Consider the following 17793-nt stretch of genomic DNA (forward strand, 5'->3'; position numbering starts at 1 on the left):
CTACCTCCGGGGGTAAGCTATTCCATTTATTAACAACCCTATTAGAGAAAAATTCCCTGCGACACCATAACCTTGCATTGTCCCTCACCAATCGATACTGATGTCCCCTTGTAAAAGCAGTCGGTTGGCGGTGTACTAAAAGTTCATGGTCCATCCTATCCATCCCATTGAAAATTTTGAACACTTCGATCATATCTCCTCGAGACCTGCGTTCATCCAATGTAAACATATTCAAAAAATGAAGTCTCTCTTCATAACTCAAGCCCTGCGTGCCAATAAGGACACGCGTAGCTCTTCTTTGCACCCCTTCAACCAAGTCTATGTCCCTCTGTAGGTATGGTCTCAAAAACCTTACAGCATACTTCAGTCCAGGACGAACTAAGCCTCGAAAAAGCGGAAGAATGACTTTAGGAGAACGCGAAAACACTTTTTTGAAAATGAGACCAAGCATTCTATTCGATTTTTTGACCACCGCTGAACAATGTTCAGAAAAACCTAAGTCGCTCGTCAATGAGAATTCCCAAATCGGTGACCCTAGTTGAATCCGGCATAGTGACACCATTCAACTCGTAAGAGAACCGTGGGTTGTTCGAACCAAAATGAGCGACCATGCACTTGTCAACGCTAAACGTCATGATCCATTATTTGTCCATGCTGCAATCCTGTTTAAGTTGGACTGGAGCAATTCCCTATCGCTTTGATTTTCTATAACCCCCATTAGCTTCACGTCATCTGCGAATTTGCTAGTAATCCCATCGATACCCTGATCGAGTTCGTCGATAAAAAGTGAAAAAAGTATGATGTGCAAAATTAAAATGTTATAAAATATTGACATGCCCGAAAAACATTATCACTGGATGTACTGTACTTACTTTAAAAAAATTGAATTTATTTGAATGAAAATATTGAGATAATGATACATTTTTCTTTTAATCAAAATTTTGTCACCAAGTTACCATTCACGTCATTGAAAGAATCATAGCCGATATACGGTACGAGACCAGATTTTTAGAGACACACGGGCCTAGGATAGGGTGGCTAGATCAACTGGGGTTCCACATGATCAAACAACACGGAACCCTTAAAAATCCCGGATCTCGGAGAGAGCTTTCAAAGAAGAAAACTTTATTGTTGTTTTTTTTTATATTCGCAAAGCTGTTTTTCGTTTTGAATTTTAACGGGATAGTATGTCATGTTCAAAAAAAAATCCAGACCACTTGAGTGACTAACCTAGAGAATTTGAAAGCATGTGAGAGTGACCAAACAGTGTGCAAGTATGTTAGTGACCAAAAACCTGTATACACCTGTACTTTTCCCCATATACATCATATACATAAACGAATTTTGCAAACTTTAACTAAGTGGAAACTTAATATATTTTGCCGACGATACAGTACTGTATGTAGAAGAAATGGAAATAGAAAATTTATTTTAAAAAGTAGAAGACCTTTCCATAATAAATAGTTGGCCAAGTAAAAACAAACTGCAGATAAATATTCAGAAAACTAAATATATTTGCTTAAAGACAAGGAACATAAATAATCTTGATATAATATACATATAAAAATTCATAACTAGAGCCCGGATTATATGCTAAAAAAGTGGCAAAATATGCTCTAAAAACATGCAAATAAGCACTTAAAAATGCAAAAATATGTACTTAAAAATGCAAAAATATGCACTTAAAAATGCAAAATTAAGCGCTTAAAATACAAATAGTGCAATTAAAATACCAAAATGTGCACTTAAGCACTTAAAACGACAAAATATGCACTGAAAATCTCAAAAATATGCATTAAACACTCCAGAAAATGCACTATAAAGCTTGAAAAGTCAAAAATTTCGAAATAAATACAAAAAAAAAATGAGAAAATGTGCATTAAAAAAATTACCAAACAAAAAAAACATATGCTTTTAGAATGCATCTTTCCTATTTCTTCGTACGTATGTATTTTTATTTCCAAAAAAAAAGATATCCCCTCATATAATATATACCGCATATGCAAACAACTTCTACATATTTTTTATTCAGGCATTTTTTAATTTCTAGTTTGTTGCAGCTGCTCAATAACAAATATATCAGTAACAAAAGAATTTCGACACTATTTCTAAAAAAAATTTAACACTTTAACATATCTGTAGAAAATAGACTTACAATAAAACGGTTAATAGACTATTTGTAAAATACTTTATAAATATATATTAATTCCCTAAATTTCACCAGGGGGAAAAAAACGATACTTTGAAAATATTATGAACAATGTTTATTAAAAAAATTATAAGCAAAAATGAGTGAGCTTAAATAAACCTTCCAAAATATGCACTTATACTGAAATTTTTTTGATTTTATGCATTTACATGCATTAATGCTATAAAAGTATGTGCATATGCATTGGCATATAATCCGGGCTCTATTCATAACCATTCCCCTAGTCAAAGCATATCACACTATAACTGCCAAGAAATAAACAGTGTTTTCGACTGTAACTATCTGGGAATAATAATAAAGGACGACCTCAAATGGAATTTGCACTGTGAAAAAATAACTAAAAAAATTCGAACTTTTGCAGTACAAATACAACGCCACAACAGGCAAATTGCCCAACGAGGTGGTTGACTTAAGAACATCATGGATCCCCGAGCCATTTTTTTGGAAGCCCTACCTACTACTGCTACACCACACCCCCCCCCCCGGAACCCCCCAACGAATCGGTATATGCGGGAATGTGCGTGTACGTGCAGTGAAACCTGACGTGAAATTTTTTTCTGTTTCACTGTAATGCTTGTTATGTGTAGTGCTGCCATCTGCCACCAGTTTTTCTAACTATGAGTGAAGTGTTATGATTGAATGATTTATCGTTGTAGGACTGTTGCTCTCTGTGGCGAGACTTTTTAACGGGGAGATCGGCTCGCATTTACGCCTTGAAGTTGGGAACCACAGAATACCAACTTCAGCCGACCACCACTGTGGGGTTCGAACCCGGATCCTCGCATCGCGAGTCCGTCACTATAACCACTCGACCACCACAGCGGCTTGTATTGTATATACTTAAAAATACAATACATGGAGATTTTTTTAAGATATATGTTATGCATGGATATACTCAATTGTGACATATGCTTGAGGAGGTGCATACTATATACTAACATAGATAATATTATATATTATCGAATTTATTTATGTTAGTATAGTATACACCTCCCCATAATATTATATATTATCTAATTTAATTAATATATAACTATTTATTATATACTATATGATATTATATACTAAAATCAGATTCGCAATGAAAACTAATCCCTCTAACCAAAACAACTGAGTGCCACCCATTATCCATAAGACAAAACTATATATACAGAATAATAAAATTTGTTGGAGCAAATGAAGAAGGGTTAATAAAGAATCAAAATAGATCATCTCAACTAGATTAAGTATTGAATATCAACTGCCAAAAACAAAACTATTTAAATAAAGTTTCAGTTACACTGCTCCAAAAATATTAAATCAATATCAAAAGCTACTCTAATCATGCTAATAAGAGATTAAATTATAATATTTTTGGTTTCACAAAGACTATTGATTTTGAAACACTAATACAATAGAAATATTTGCATTGAAAAAGATTTTTTCACTTTTACAATATGTTTCATTTTTGAGCATAAAGATATTTATCAAAAATATGCATATTTTCAACAATTTACATGATCACTAATCATCAAAATTAAGAAGAGATGATACTTAGAACAGGACATAATTATTTTAATTCGCAATTTTTACGACATATTATAAAAATTTAATTATCGTGCGTGTGCACGTGTATAAATGATTACTGTTTATGATAATAGAATGATAATGAAGGTAGTTTTGTGTGAAATAGAAATTTAATATTATAAATTATTTTCGACCATCTTGGAAGTACAAGCAGTCCCTTGAGGGTCACAGAGTGGTTGTATAGGTATGTCCATTTTTGTTTATCATTGTTTATTTTTTGTGCACTTTTGTCTTGTCATCTATTTTTCTTTAGTATTTTGTTTGATCATTTGATCATTTTTGTCGCACCACGGTCATTTTCTGCACACGAGGGCTAATTAGACCGTTACCGATTCCGAACGGCAGGCTTGTTTTTTATACTCGTCGAGGTTAGTATTTTGTAACGCGTGTTCTGTCCAATAATAATTAAAAAATGCACGCTTGTGTGTGGGAACACTTGCAACATCGTTGAGGGAAAAAAGAAAAACGAGTGTGTTTTTATAACGTGGTTCAAAAAAATACATGCCCGGTTGAAATTTTTACATGCCCCGACCATGTCGGGCAATATATTTGTCCAGCTCCACTACTTAACCGTGCATGCGTATATTCCTCAGCCGAACTGGCTGAGGAATATATTCCGATATATATCGATTATAACGAATCACTGCACGTCGGAACGTGTGTCCTGAGTTTATGTGTGGTTACTAATGTATTTATGTTGACAGAGCTGTGCTTCTTTCGTGTTCTTGCTGATGCTGCCATCTTACTTCATATTTTGAAGTAAAAATGGTAAATCCTTAAATTTTCCATGTTACGCAAATACCGTGTTGAAGTTCTGCCTTCTCTCTGTGGAAAGACATCAAATGGGAGGCCGGCTATGGACTGAACCGTAAAATTGACTACTACTAAACCAGACATGCAACCTCGTCCATATTCCTCTGCGGAACCTCTAACGAATTGGTGCATGTTGGAATGTGCGTGTACGTGTAGTGAAACCTGGCGTGAAGTTTGTTTCTGTGTAATGCTTCTTATGTGTAGTGCTGCCATCTGCCACCAGTTTTTCCAACTATGAGTAAAGAGTAATGATTGAATGATTCATCGTTGTAGGCCTGTTGCTCTCTGTGGCGAGACTTTTTAATGGGAAGATCGGCTCGCATTTGCGCCTCGAAGTGGGGAACCACAGGAAACCAACTTCAGCCGACCACCACTGTGGTGACGGTGGGGTTCGAACCCGGATCCTCGCGATGCGAGTCCGTCACTATGACCACTCGACCACCGCAGCGGCCCGAAAAATTGACTGGATACCAAGCGAAGATGAATTTCGTTAACAAAATTCACATTCCTCTGCAGGAATCGAACCCCCAACATCTCGCAGTCCGGGTGAGTGCGCTACTGTTGAACTACAGAGGACAGACATTTCCTTCCTTCGCCATCTGAAGGCTAATGTCGTTACGAACTGTTGATGAGTCAGGAGGCTGGCTCAACGTATATATATATAACTCTAAGGCTGCATGCTCAACCCATGGCCCTCAGAGTCAACTGATAAATCCCACGATCTTAAACCTAATTTTGTAAAAACGAATGGCACCTTTTCGACATCACTTAATTATCCCGCAGCACGTTGACAGATCGCTCAAACGGCTCGCGCAATATTTTCAGATCACTTAAGTGACCCGCGGCATGTTTATAAATCACAGCGGCACAGTTCCACGGCACTTGAGCGAGCCGCGGCGCAGTTCTAGATTACTCAATTAAGTGTGGGCTCGTCACACGTTTTCAAACCAAAGAAGTGGCCAGCACTATCAAAAAGCTTGTTCCAAGAGAAGGTAATGCCTGTCTTCTGTAGTACAGTGGTAGAACAGTCGCCCGGACTGCTAAAGGTAGGTGGTTCGATTCCCAGCCGAGAAATGCGAATTTTCCTTTCCGAAATCCATCCTCGCAGTCTTTAGGCTCTTAGGCAGTTGAGAAATTCCACTATATGGTCCTTCTTTCGATTGTTCCATTTTCCCATTATGTCGGTGATGTTTAGTTACAGCATGACCTATGATTTCTGGAGACTACATCTGAAATAGGCAACCGTGGACATTGAATAATATATGGGATTTGTAGGGATAATCCGTCACTCAATCATCTGGCAGTAAATCAATGGATTTGTGTCAGAAAATTCAAGTGAAATTACGTTCGCAGAAACATCCGAGATATTTGACTTAATTGCAGTCATTTTACAGCACAGGCAGTAAAAGAGACAGGACGACATCTTTCGCTGATAGAGCTGTTTTTCATTGCTTTCTTTATATTTTTTTTACACAACAGCACTTACTTTATTACTTCGTCTCGACTATCCCTTGGCTATCTCTCTCTTCACCTCATCATATCAGTCAAACTGGACTCGAGGAGAGGGTTGGAGAAATCTCACCTTATAATGTGTAATTTATTTACATGTCTGATACGTGAGGTCGCCGGAGGTCGTACGACCTTGGAGAGTATTACTCCGCAGGTCGGCCACCTTCTTCTCTCGACCTGAGGTTGATCTCATAAATTTCGTTTCTTCCCTGTAAGTTATTTTTGTCATTGCCCTCTCCCTCTCTTTACGTGGCCGTTGCTACTGCTGGTCTTGTTTTTCGTTGCGATGTTTACAAATGGTACCTATACGTGTGTGTATATTAGGGTACTTTAATGTGAGCTCAACCAGCACCACCTAAAGAGGGAGGAGGGTGTTGGCTCAACTCTGATGATTTGCCTGCCATCCCGTTCTTTCCGACTGCCTGTGTGGTCTTTCGTATGACACATTTTAGGCTGCTTAACCGTTTCATTTTTTTCTATCATGTCATGTCATCGTCTATGACTAATTTAAACCAATTTCACGATTAGTACCTTCAAAAATTGAGTCACCTCAATTTGTATTTATTAGCATTTGCCAGACCGTAAGCGATTTCTTTTCGACATGAATGATGTTCAATTGGACCTGCTATCTTTCTATAACTTTCGTGACAACGAACGTATTTTAAAGTGTTTAAGGAACCCCTGATTTTTTTGGGTGGTGTGACTCCAGATGCTCAATGTTAACAAAATGTACACATTACAGTACCATCTATCAGGAAAAAATGTTCACTTTTTTTTCATGTTTTAAAAAAGTAAGATTTTTGATCATAACAAACATTTTACTGCAAAGCAAATTGCCAAGCCCAATCGGTTTTATAATCATATCACTTTTGAAATTTATCATGGACTTTGCCTCCCCACCTCTACTTGTTTCGTAAACCTTCCTTTCCTAATAATCACTAGCTATAGGCAGGGCTATTCTAACGTGTGGACCTACCCAAGTTCCCCTCAGGTGCACTATGACAATGAGATCTGGTATCATGATTTCTGGAAATATGTAAATTGGTAAGTGGTACTTTTACAGCCATATAAGAAAGAAGAGAAACCCCAGAAAATCACTTCGCCTGGAGGGTCATGATCATGAGCAGAGAGACGGGGAAGAGGGCCCAGTGCCAAAGGTGGAGCCGACTAATCCTGTGTATATGCGTATACATGAACTGACATCATCATCTTATATCCCCCCCCCCCCAGCAATTATCATCGTGCTCCCTCAGACTTTCAACTCTATCTCCACCTATGACTACGATGCTGTTAAGACGGTCCTGTGAGTAGGAGCATGTCAACATTCTAGGCTTGGTACGACAGCCTTGATAAATTTTTACGCACTTTTATGAATTATAAGGTATTATGTATTGTAAGGGACTGATTTCCGCATGGGCAAGTGAGGCATATGGCCAGGGCCCCCTATAACTTTGGACCCCCCCCCCCCGTAATTCAAACAACTTATATATTCACTGACTAATTAGACATCTTTGACCAGTGTCGCAAAAGCCTCCCAATTCCGTCTTTGCCCAGGGCCTATTCATGTTGAAAAAAAAAAACCCCTAATGATTGTGTGTATTTGTGATATTCTGTCGCATAGTCTTGCTTTCGACAAACGAACAGGGATAACGTCGATCTCATTGTCTGAGAGTCCAGTTCCATTTAAGGCATGTCTCCTGTAGGTTTTGGTCTGATGTGATCCTTCCTCTTGAAATATCATTATGAAAGAAACAACAGAAATAAAAGTCGAATTATCCTTCCATTTACACCCACAACGATCAAAGAAATTATCTTCCATTGGCCAATCGTATCTTCTTCCATGTTGAAGATTTGCAACACAGCACCAGGATTAAATAGAAAGGGAGGAAGAAGAGAAATAAAATGAATAAAACGCACACAGTCTTACCGCAATAAAAGATTAAACAACACGAAGAAGAGCTTGTTGAAGTTTATTCTCTCCGTCTCTCTCTCTATAATGCCTTAATAAATAAAATACTTTGACGTCCCTCAATGTGTTTATCCGCGAAGTTTCCAGATGTTCGTTCCTACGCTGGGGCGTCGATGGCAATTGCTTGTCATTCTCACATTCGACATGACGCTTCTTCTTCTTTGTTTATATAATGTGTCTTCTTCTTTTCTTCTCCTTTACGAAACCGCTTCGTTTATATATATCAAAGAACTCAATCAACTTCCATTTTCGAATATAAAGCAAAGAACGCATTTGAATTGCAAAGATAAATCTGTCAGATTTCGACAGAGAACCACATTTCTTTAGGGATTTATTCATTTTTGATTCGATACGCATATGGTGGGGATATAGATGCTCCGAGTCATAAAATTTATTGTTGTAAACATACACGTTTCAATTTGCGGTTGCTCTTTTGTTTACGCGAAATTTTTCAGTGCGTTTTATTAGTAGATACTGGAAAGAGATTCACTGCGAGAGTTTCCAAGAAGGAGGGTTATTTTTCCACGTATGATTAGGCGATATGAAATACACAATTAATATAACACAATCTAAGGGGCCATTCAAGTATTACGTAATCAGATTTTTAGCCATTGTTGATCCCCCCCCCCTGTCAGAAAAAGTCAGCAAAACACTGACCCCCCTCGTCAGCAAAATTTCGTCAGCAGCTTAAAATATTTCATAAAGGGGTGGTTGATGACGTAAGCAACCTTCAAACCCCCCCCCCCGATGCTCACGTAATATGTGAATGACCTCTAACGAATAGGTACATGAAGAAACGTGCTGTGTGTGTGCTTAGCGTGGCAGACTTAAAGGCCTTTCTTTCAATCCGAGCACAACTCAGGTCTATCAACATCTATGGGCGATTTACTACCTAGTGAGTTGTGCCGGAAGTGAAACTGTGCGTGTATCCTAACAGTCTGAGTGCGTATACAGTGTTGTGTTTGATTTTTCAGTGCTGCCATCTATATTTCAGAAGTGAAGTGAGTGATGTGTTATGATTGAATTACATGTGTACGGTTTGTAGGTCTGTTGCTCTCTGTGGCGAGACTTTTTAAAGGGGAGATCTCTCGGCTCGCATTCGCGCGTTGAAGTTGGGAACCGCAGAAAACCAACTTCAGCCGACCGCCACTGTGGCGATGTTGGGGTTCGAACCCAGGACCTAGCGACGCGAGTCCGACACTATGACCACTCGACCACCACAGCGGCAGACTTGAAGGTCTCAGGGGGGGGGGAGCAAGATGATAATTTTAATACATATTTAGACCTACAAACACAAATTAGATCACCCGTACACATTTTCTAGCAGCACTGCCCCCCCCATCCATGCCAGGCCCGTATCTTCCTCCATCAGTGGATCTTAACATATTTGTTATTAGAGTTATGTTCAAAAAAATGTATTATTGGCATAGCGAGAGGGTGGAGGTGGGAATCCCCGTTCACATTACACACCCTCAGTGATTAGCACCTCCCCCCCCTCCCCATTCGAGAAGCCTGCATCCGCTTCTGGTGCACATGACCGCATAACAGATAACAGTAGGGCAAAAAACTGTGGTAGGTATTTTTTCAGAGTGAATAGATAACAGTACGCAAGGTATTTCATTGGCGAATCGTTAATTCTAAAGGCATACTTATAATTAGAAACGGTATCCAAATAACGTTTAGAACTCAGATGCATCATCATGTTGCAAGGGATTTTGTTTTGTTATTAAAATAGAAAAAAAATAACTATTCACATACGTGGACACCCTGTACCCAAAAACTAAACTAGAAGGTTGTTGCCCTGTTTTTCCTGATGCCAATAAAAAAATTTCTACGTTTGTAAGTGCAATATTTGCTGAGATATTCGAATTCAAAAAATATGAGAAAAGTTGGGAAAAAAACAGCATTGAATGCGGGTAAAATATTGGGTTTTTGGGTACAGGGTGACCGTATAAAAAGTTGATTTATTTTTTTAATTTTGATATAAATGCAAATGAACTGTACTAACTTTGAACTATACACACAACCCCCTTGAAACATGAATCACATATCTGAGTACTACTACTACTACCAAACCAGACATGTGCACCTCATCCATATTCCTCTGCGGAACTTCCAACGAATTGGTTCATGTTGGAATGTGTGTGTACGTATATTGAATCCTACAGGCATACTTCCGAAATTATGGAAGTATAAGGAAAAAGTATCCACACATATCTGAGTACTACACATTGTGTGGATACTTTTTCCTAATTGGAAGTGTGCCTGTGGGATCAACGGTTCGCCAGTAAAATGCCATGCGCAAGGCCGTAGCGGGGGGGGGGGGACTAGGGTGTCTGGTTCCCCCCCCTCCAGAAATGTGAGAAAATGACCGAAAGAAGAGGACCAAATATATTGTTTTATCACTTTGGTCACCCCCCCCCTCCCCCGAAAATGAAAGTTGTCTCCTCCGAACGAAATTTCTGGTTACGGGCCTAACCATATTGTTAGTTGTGCAGTGCATCCTGCATAGCCCTGGCTTAAATAAGATGTACCGAGAGTCGGAGCATATCGACTCTCTCTCACTCAGAGGACAGAGAACACTCTGTCAGGTTATTCCCCCCCCCCCCCAGCGTCAAAGGTAGAGTTGACTGTAATGTATACATGTGTATATGAATTGACATGATCTTCGTTCCCCCCCACCAATAATGACCGTGCCTCGCCCCCCCCCCCCCAGGCTTCCAAGTCTATCTCTGCCTATGCTCGTCTAAGGTCTGAACGGATACTGAGACAGATACTTGGTGTGCATCCCTCCGTCTGTACACCATGATTCTGTACGGTCCAAGTATCATTGAAAAGATTAAGAAATCCATTCAGACGAAGCAGATGTAGGAAAAAAACTGCTCTTAAAAGCCCTCGCATGCAATCAGTAAAATATTCATTGGCGTCTCTATAATCGAATGAAACAACTCAACACATAACGATAAAATAACATCTCTATAGACATTCGATTTTCCTCTCAGCCCCTCTCTATCACCAAAATCTAATCTGAAGAGTGTCATCAACTCGTCTGTAGAAGGACTTTGAAGGCAAAGTAAACATCTCTTTTCGATTATGTTAAGCTGTCAAATCTCAATCACTACACACACACACACACACGCGAGCTCATCAGCACTTATAAAATCTTCCGACAAATTAACGAGCTCATTCATCTCTTCACTCTGGGGTCCTTGAAGATAAGCGGATCTGGGGGCGAAACCACCTTGATGAATCCCACGATGAAGAGCCAAAATGGAAATAATACTAATAAAATAAATGACACTATCCACATGCACTGCCGGAATTTTTACGCCTTGCTTAACTTCAATAGAAAATTGGGGAATTCCTTTCCCTCCTAGTTATGATTATATCATTGGCTAATAATTTTATTACTTGTGGTTTCCAGATACAAAAAAAAACCACGTTTTTTTTACGCTTCACGCCGTCCTTCAAGGCCAACTGTAGTGTCTAATAATAATAATTACGCCACTTTTTGACTAGGCACAAAGGGATATACAGTCGACGCTCGATATAACGGCCCCCTTCGTCTCGTCGAAAATGGACGTTATATTGGGAGGCTGGTTATATCGAAAGTAAAACATATATGGGTAGTTGTTCTGTGAAAACATTTGGGATTTATCCTACCAGTCGTTATAATGGGATGGTAACGTGGGTTCGTTATGACGAAAGCATATGGGTTAAACAGAAAAAAATAGTAAAAAATATTTACTTTCGTTCGGGTCATCACATTTTTCACCGTGATATGAGCGGAAAATCCATCGGCAACAATTTACCGCCAGAAAATTCACAGAGAGAGAGACAGCAATTCACCGCCACGTAATTCACCGAAAAGAACATTTACGGACAAAGTGGCACACGAGCAAGTGAGCTCTCATTCGGTCACTCAATCGCTCGCTGAAATCGCCAACCCCCTTGTCATCAAAGATTGGTGCTGACGTAATACTTGAAGGAGCGCAAAATAGCTATTTTTTTTTAGATGGTCGGCGAGCCACAGCAAAAGCCTAAGAGGGCCACATTTAGCCCGCGGAGTCATGGGTTGAAGACTCCTGATCTAAAAGCAAAGTCTAGTCCTTCAAGCCCTTTTCGAGGGGAACTTCACACCTTCAACGGCCGTGACATATGGAGAGGACGTTAGAAGTATCCATTCGTATTACGATGACCGCTCAAGGCAAAATAACGATCGTCATTAACAGACATTACTGTGATCTGCTCGTTCAAAATTTAAGGTCGTTCGCCCTACACTGATCTTTTGGAACTAACGCTCAAGGGATCTCTTGTAGCTGTCTCTCCCTTCCGCCCTCCATCAGTCATTAATCAAATATCCCAAGAAGTTGGTGGAAAAATTAAAAAAAAAAAGCAGAACGTGTGTGTCAGTGGTGCTATGAGTAGGAAGCATTGAAGTTTTCAAGTGCCTCCCCCTTGAAAAGAACTGGGTGAAGTGGCTTGAAACCGACTCGCAAGTGGGCATTCGGCCAGAAATAACAGGCACAAGGAGAATTTCCATCCGAAGAATATCCAGCCTTAATTAAAGTGCACGACCGCAGATTTACCAATCTCGGAGAAAGCTAACTAAATATGGAAGTAAGAAAATGCCATTGCACTCGAAAAATTCCATTTCGTTCTTTCTCTCTCTCTCTCTCTCTCTTCTTCTAGGTTTTCTTTTTTTAGCTCCTGAAAACGAATCATCTGATAAAATATCGAAATTGCATCAAGCGGAAGCTATTTATTCCCCCATTCTATTTATTGCGAAAAATCATCTCTCATAATTCACTGAAATATACAGGGTGCATAGCAAATAGGGCGTACGGCGAACCGTTGATTCTAGAGGCATACTTGCAATTAGAAAAAGTTTCCAAATAACGTGTAGTACTCGGATATACCATTCGTGTTGCAATCTTTCTCAAGATCAATGAATGGTTAGGTTTCCCCGGAGACAACCGAGTCCCCAGGGACAATGTGCTTATATCACTGAGTGTGACAGAGCCTGGGTGTCCTCTCGGTTCCTATCACTATCACTATCATTCGTGTTGCAAGGGGTTGTGTAGTTATTAAAATATAAAAATTAACTTTTTTGTACAGTCCCCGTGTGCCCAGGAACCCAGTTAAGATTCATTCCCAACAGTCTCAATTGATTAAAAAAAACGAATTCTTACCTTACAGCTCCTTGGTGACGATACGCGAACGTCTAGCACTCATTTTACCGCCGATGCAAGTTCCATTTCGAAGAGACGGATCAAGTAAACCAATTGAACGCACAATGCGGAATATTTCTACGGGATTTTATCCATCCGCTCTCAGACCACGAAAGGGTAAAAACCCTTAAAAGCTAATAACAAAGACAATCCAAGTAAAAGCGAGATACCCCCTATTCCTCCAATACACACAAACTTTTAAACAGGTGGCAGAGTCGTGACTTACTACTTTGAAACCGGCAGTTTATGACCCTTTGGGGCCGAGCACGATTTCATGCGCGCCTTCAAAAAAAAGAAGGTGAGGGCTCGAGATCAGGATACGTATAATATGAGCTTTTTCTCTCTTTCTAAAACAAAAGGGCCTGCTTCTATTTTTCTACGGGAAAGCAGGTGCAAAATATGAAGTTTTGGGTCATATATGCACACACCGATGAGATCCGCTTCAGGAAGCTGATGAACAGGATTCTTTCCATCTTCATGCTGTTTATTATTATATTCCCCTCTTATTTAAGAAAAAAAATTAAAACAAAACTGATTAGGCCTGTGGCTTTTCTCGCACTTGCGTGCCGTCTGATGCTTATTGAGCAACACTGTCTACAAGAGAGGGGAGTGTACAACTATTGGTCTGTTACCTTTTAATTTATGCTTTGTTCTGCAACGTAAACCACAGACCCACCCCCCCCCCCCAGCACCCTCTTGTGGGCCTATCCATGAATCTGAGTAAAACTTTTATGAAAATCATTGCTTTAGACCTTCTTTGAGTCGAACAAACAAACAAACAAAAAACATGCATATCATATTTGCCCTCCAAAAAGGGCAAAAGTCGAAAGCATTTTTATGTCCAGTATCGGGACTGGACTCATATGGAAGCTCTGGCATGTACTCAAATTAAGGCAACTTGAAAATACTGAGCGGACACTCATGGCTAAAAAATTGGAAAACGGTAGGCCGAATCCAGCAGTTCTCTCTTCCGTTATCGAACAGGGACTGTGGACATTGAAATCATGGAAACAATTCGAAAAAGGTAGGGTAAATGTGTTACACACTCGAAAAGAGAGGCAACTATGATACACCTTAAAAAAAACACTTTATTGTTGACCAAACCAAACCTAAAACATATATTTGAATTGCGCTCGTTTCTTACTCTTTCCATCTCTCAAAAAAATTGAAGCATTCAAGGCATTAAAAAATAATAATGACAACTACATTTTTAGATCCAAAAGCTTTTGTGAGGTACATCAACAACTTTTACTGTAACTTGCTGTAGAATGAAGATATTTAATATTGATGTGTATATAAAAATGAAGCGGAAGAAATTTCCTTTTCAGGCTATATTTACGTTTATATTAATGTCATACGCTTTGTGGTGTTTATTTAGCTCCAAAGTAGAAGGGCAAATATGATACTTTTTAACAATTGTTTATATTGCAGGTTATGTTTGGTGATCAGCTGAATCTATATATACACACTGGTTTGGTTTATTTTATTCAAGTTAGGGTTTTCAAGTGTTTTAAGACCTTTCAATCTAACATTTCTTATTTCTTTGTTTCAGATTAGGCCTAACTGAAGTTTTATCCTAGCTTAATTAAATGAATTTGGTGTTACTAAAAGGTGCTGTGTACGCAACACCTTTTAGTAACTTTTAAAGCAATTCGGACTATAAAATGGTGAACAAATATGTCCAAAAGCTACCATATAAGCAAAAATTTTTCTGATGTGGTTGCGCCACTTCTGCTATTCTAAATATGCTAATTATAACCAGATTTAATTAAGGCTTTTGTCAAATCAATTAAAAATATATATCTAAATAAATATAAAATAAGATAAACATACAAAAATTTGGTAATTTGATAGTGCTTTAAATTTTATGCTCTAACTCGGGCATTTAATGTCCGATTTGCATGATTTTTGGACACATGATACATTACAATCCGAGTGTGTCAAAAATTCCTTCTCAGCCAGGGCCGTCATTTCAACTTTTCCGGGGGAGTGGGGGGCAAAGCACATGTACTCAATATTTGTATATATTTACATACCATTTTTAGTGTATTTTCAAAAGCCAGGGGGGCGCAATGACCCCCCCCCGACCCCCCCCCCTGAAAATGACGGGCCTGCTCTCAGCTTCCCTATACAATACAGGGACTGAATAACAGAGTTGAAACCCATTCGCCCTCGCCTTGTATCACAGTTGCCCTTTTTGGAGGGCAAATATGATACGCATGTTTTTTTGTTTGTTTGTTTGTTTTTCAAGTACACAAGCTTAAATAATACTCTGTATAAGCGTTCTTACTTCCCTCCTAAAGCTGAATCTACCACTATTTTTTTCCCATTTTGTATCATTACTGGTTGAAAAGAAACATGCAAAAGTTTGGTTTTTTAATATCATATTTGCCCTACCTGACCGTATCTGCAATATCTGTGTGTGTGAAGAGAATATAAATTATTCTCTATATACATTTAAATTAAAAGCAGAGCACATTTAAAATTCCCCTCGAGTAAGTATCACTGTATGTGAGAGAGTGCACTGAAAATTTTGAGGTTCTACACCTGGAACCTGGTTGTGCTTGGTTCGTTTAGTTTAGTTTAGAGCAGCGGTTCTCAACGTTTTTTTGACTCGCGGAGCTCTTTGTGGTATATAATTTCTATGGCGGAGCTCCATAGGCCTATTTTTTTTATTTATTCATCAAAGTTACTGATTTATTTTTATTATTCAAAAATATTTATATTTTTTTTTCAAACTTACTGGGGTTTTTATTTTCCTCAAGCTGCCGCGGAGCCCCTGGAAGTTCACACGGAACCTCAAGGGCTCCACGGAGTACCGGTTGAGAACCGCTGGTTTAGAGTGTTCGATTGAAGCGTCGATCAAGTGCTCGCGAGCACGAAATCGGGCATGAGCATTGAGCACTCTTCGTGCTTCAGGGAGCAACAACAACAGGTTGGAGATGGCTGCTCTATACCTCAAATGACACACGGGTGCTTTTGCTGTCCAATCACAGCTCTAGTATCTAACATCAAGTGGCAAGTGGAAAACACTTGGCAGCCTCCAGAGAATTATTTGCTCTCTAGCTTAAAGCTGACCGATTATCTTTTCATTCTGTTTCACTTTAAGTTTTAATCGTTTGTGTAATTTGTTGGACTTTTTCTTTAAAAATTGAATTTTTGCACCAGAAACTGGTTCCGATTCCGTGCGTCAGATGAGAGGTCATAAATGTTATTTTTCTTTTTTAATATGAAGATTATGTGTCGTAAAACAGATGGCATTTTGGAAACTTTTTATCTGCTAGGAGTGAGAACTCTCAAACAGCAGAACTTACGAGAAATTTGAGGGACACCCTGTATATTATGGGAATATTCAAAACTTGTTTGGGTTCCGTGAAAGTCTCATACTAATTAAGTTCCGTAGAACAGCCGGGGGATCCGGAAAATTCACCTCTGACATTTAACCCCCGGTACATTTCACCTGTCCTGACCGTATGAGTGACCGAGTGAGTCACTGTGTGGGTGAGCGTGATTGACTGTATGGATGAGTGAATGACCAGAGTGACTGTATCGTTGAGTGTAATTGACTGTATGAATGAGTGTCCGACCAGATAAGTGGCCAAGTGTCTGACCACATGTGTTGCCAAGCAAGTGACCATATGAGTGACCAAGTGCATGGCCGTATGATTGATTAAGTCAGTGACCGTATGACTGACACTCACTTGATCTCTCATACGCTCACGTACTGTCACTCGCTCATACAATCACCCACCCACTCATTTGTTCACTCTTACGGTCGGTCACTCCTTCACTTCGACGCTCATATGGTCACTTACTTGGTCACTCAAACGATCAAGAGCCGGGGCGAAATATTAGGGACGAAATGTCTCAGGGGCGAAATTTCCATACACCAGAACAGCCTCAAAACCACTTAGGGTTCGTTATAGGAACCTCTGCGTTAAAACCATAAATACACACACACAAACCATCCGGCATGCACCTAGATCCGGCTAAAACGTCCGGCATGAGAGAGCTATATTTTCAGTCATAATAATCACTGAACGAGTTTTTTCTTATATCAAGTTGGTTTCAGAGAACAGTTAAAAAAAAAAACAGCTGTTTTCATGTAATCACCAAACCATACAGTGTGCAATTTCTCCATCTCTCTCCCGATAAGAACACAACATGCACCTATAACCTACAAAACAATCAATGGCCGGAAAAAGACAATTAATTCAAACCACATTTTTATAATAATTCCCATTTTATCATCATTATAATAATAATAATAATAATAATATCACTTTGTGTTTCTCTTTTCTTACGTGGAATCTCGCGAACGCGTGACAGAGAAATATCAGCATTTCGATGATAATTGTGCCTCGTGGAATAAGTATAAGAAAATCACCGCAAGATATCGTGCAATACCATCGCCATGAGATAAGATAACGTGGTTTGCGTTTCCTATTTATCTCCATGACCCCTCGAAAAATAAAAATAAAAAACGAAACAAGATC

At 39.1% G+C, this 17793-nt stretch overlaps 1 protein-coding gene across 3 annotated transcripts in view; it reads right to left on the minus strand.

Annotated features, from left to right (window-relative positions):
- LOC149089725 (CD109 antigen-like) overlaps positions 1-17793 on the minus strand; it is a 105716-nt gene that overhangs the window by 50728 nt on the left and 37195 nt on the right. Inside the window, exon 1 of one of the 3 annotated variants that reach the window (XM_089240847.1) lies at positions 13259-13326. The exons of the other annotated variants lie outside the window; for them this stretch is intronic. The gene's annotated coding sequence lies outside the window, so the exon portion shown is untranslated. Of the gene's footprint in view, positions 1-13258; positions 13327-17793 lie in introns of those variants that run through there. 3 annotated transcript variants of the gene reach the window in all.

This window comes from Pholcus phalangioides, unplaced genomic scaffold, assembly GCF_987345545.1.
Source record: "Pholcus phalangioides strain wild (caught in Gottingen) unplaced genomic scaffold, Ppha-v1.0 ptg000001l_1, whole genome shotgun sequence".
NCBI classification, from domain to species: Eukaryota; Metazoa; Arthropoda; class Arachnida; order Araneae; family Pholcidae; genus Pholcus; species Pholcus phalangioides.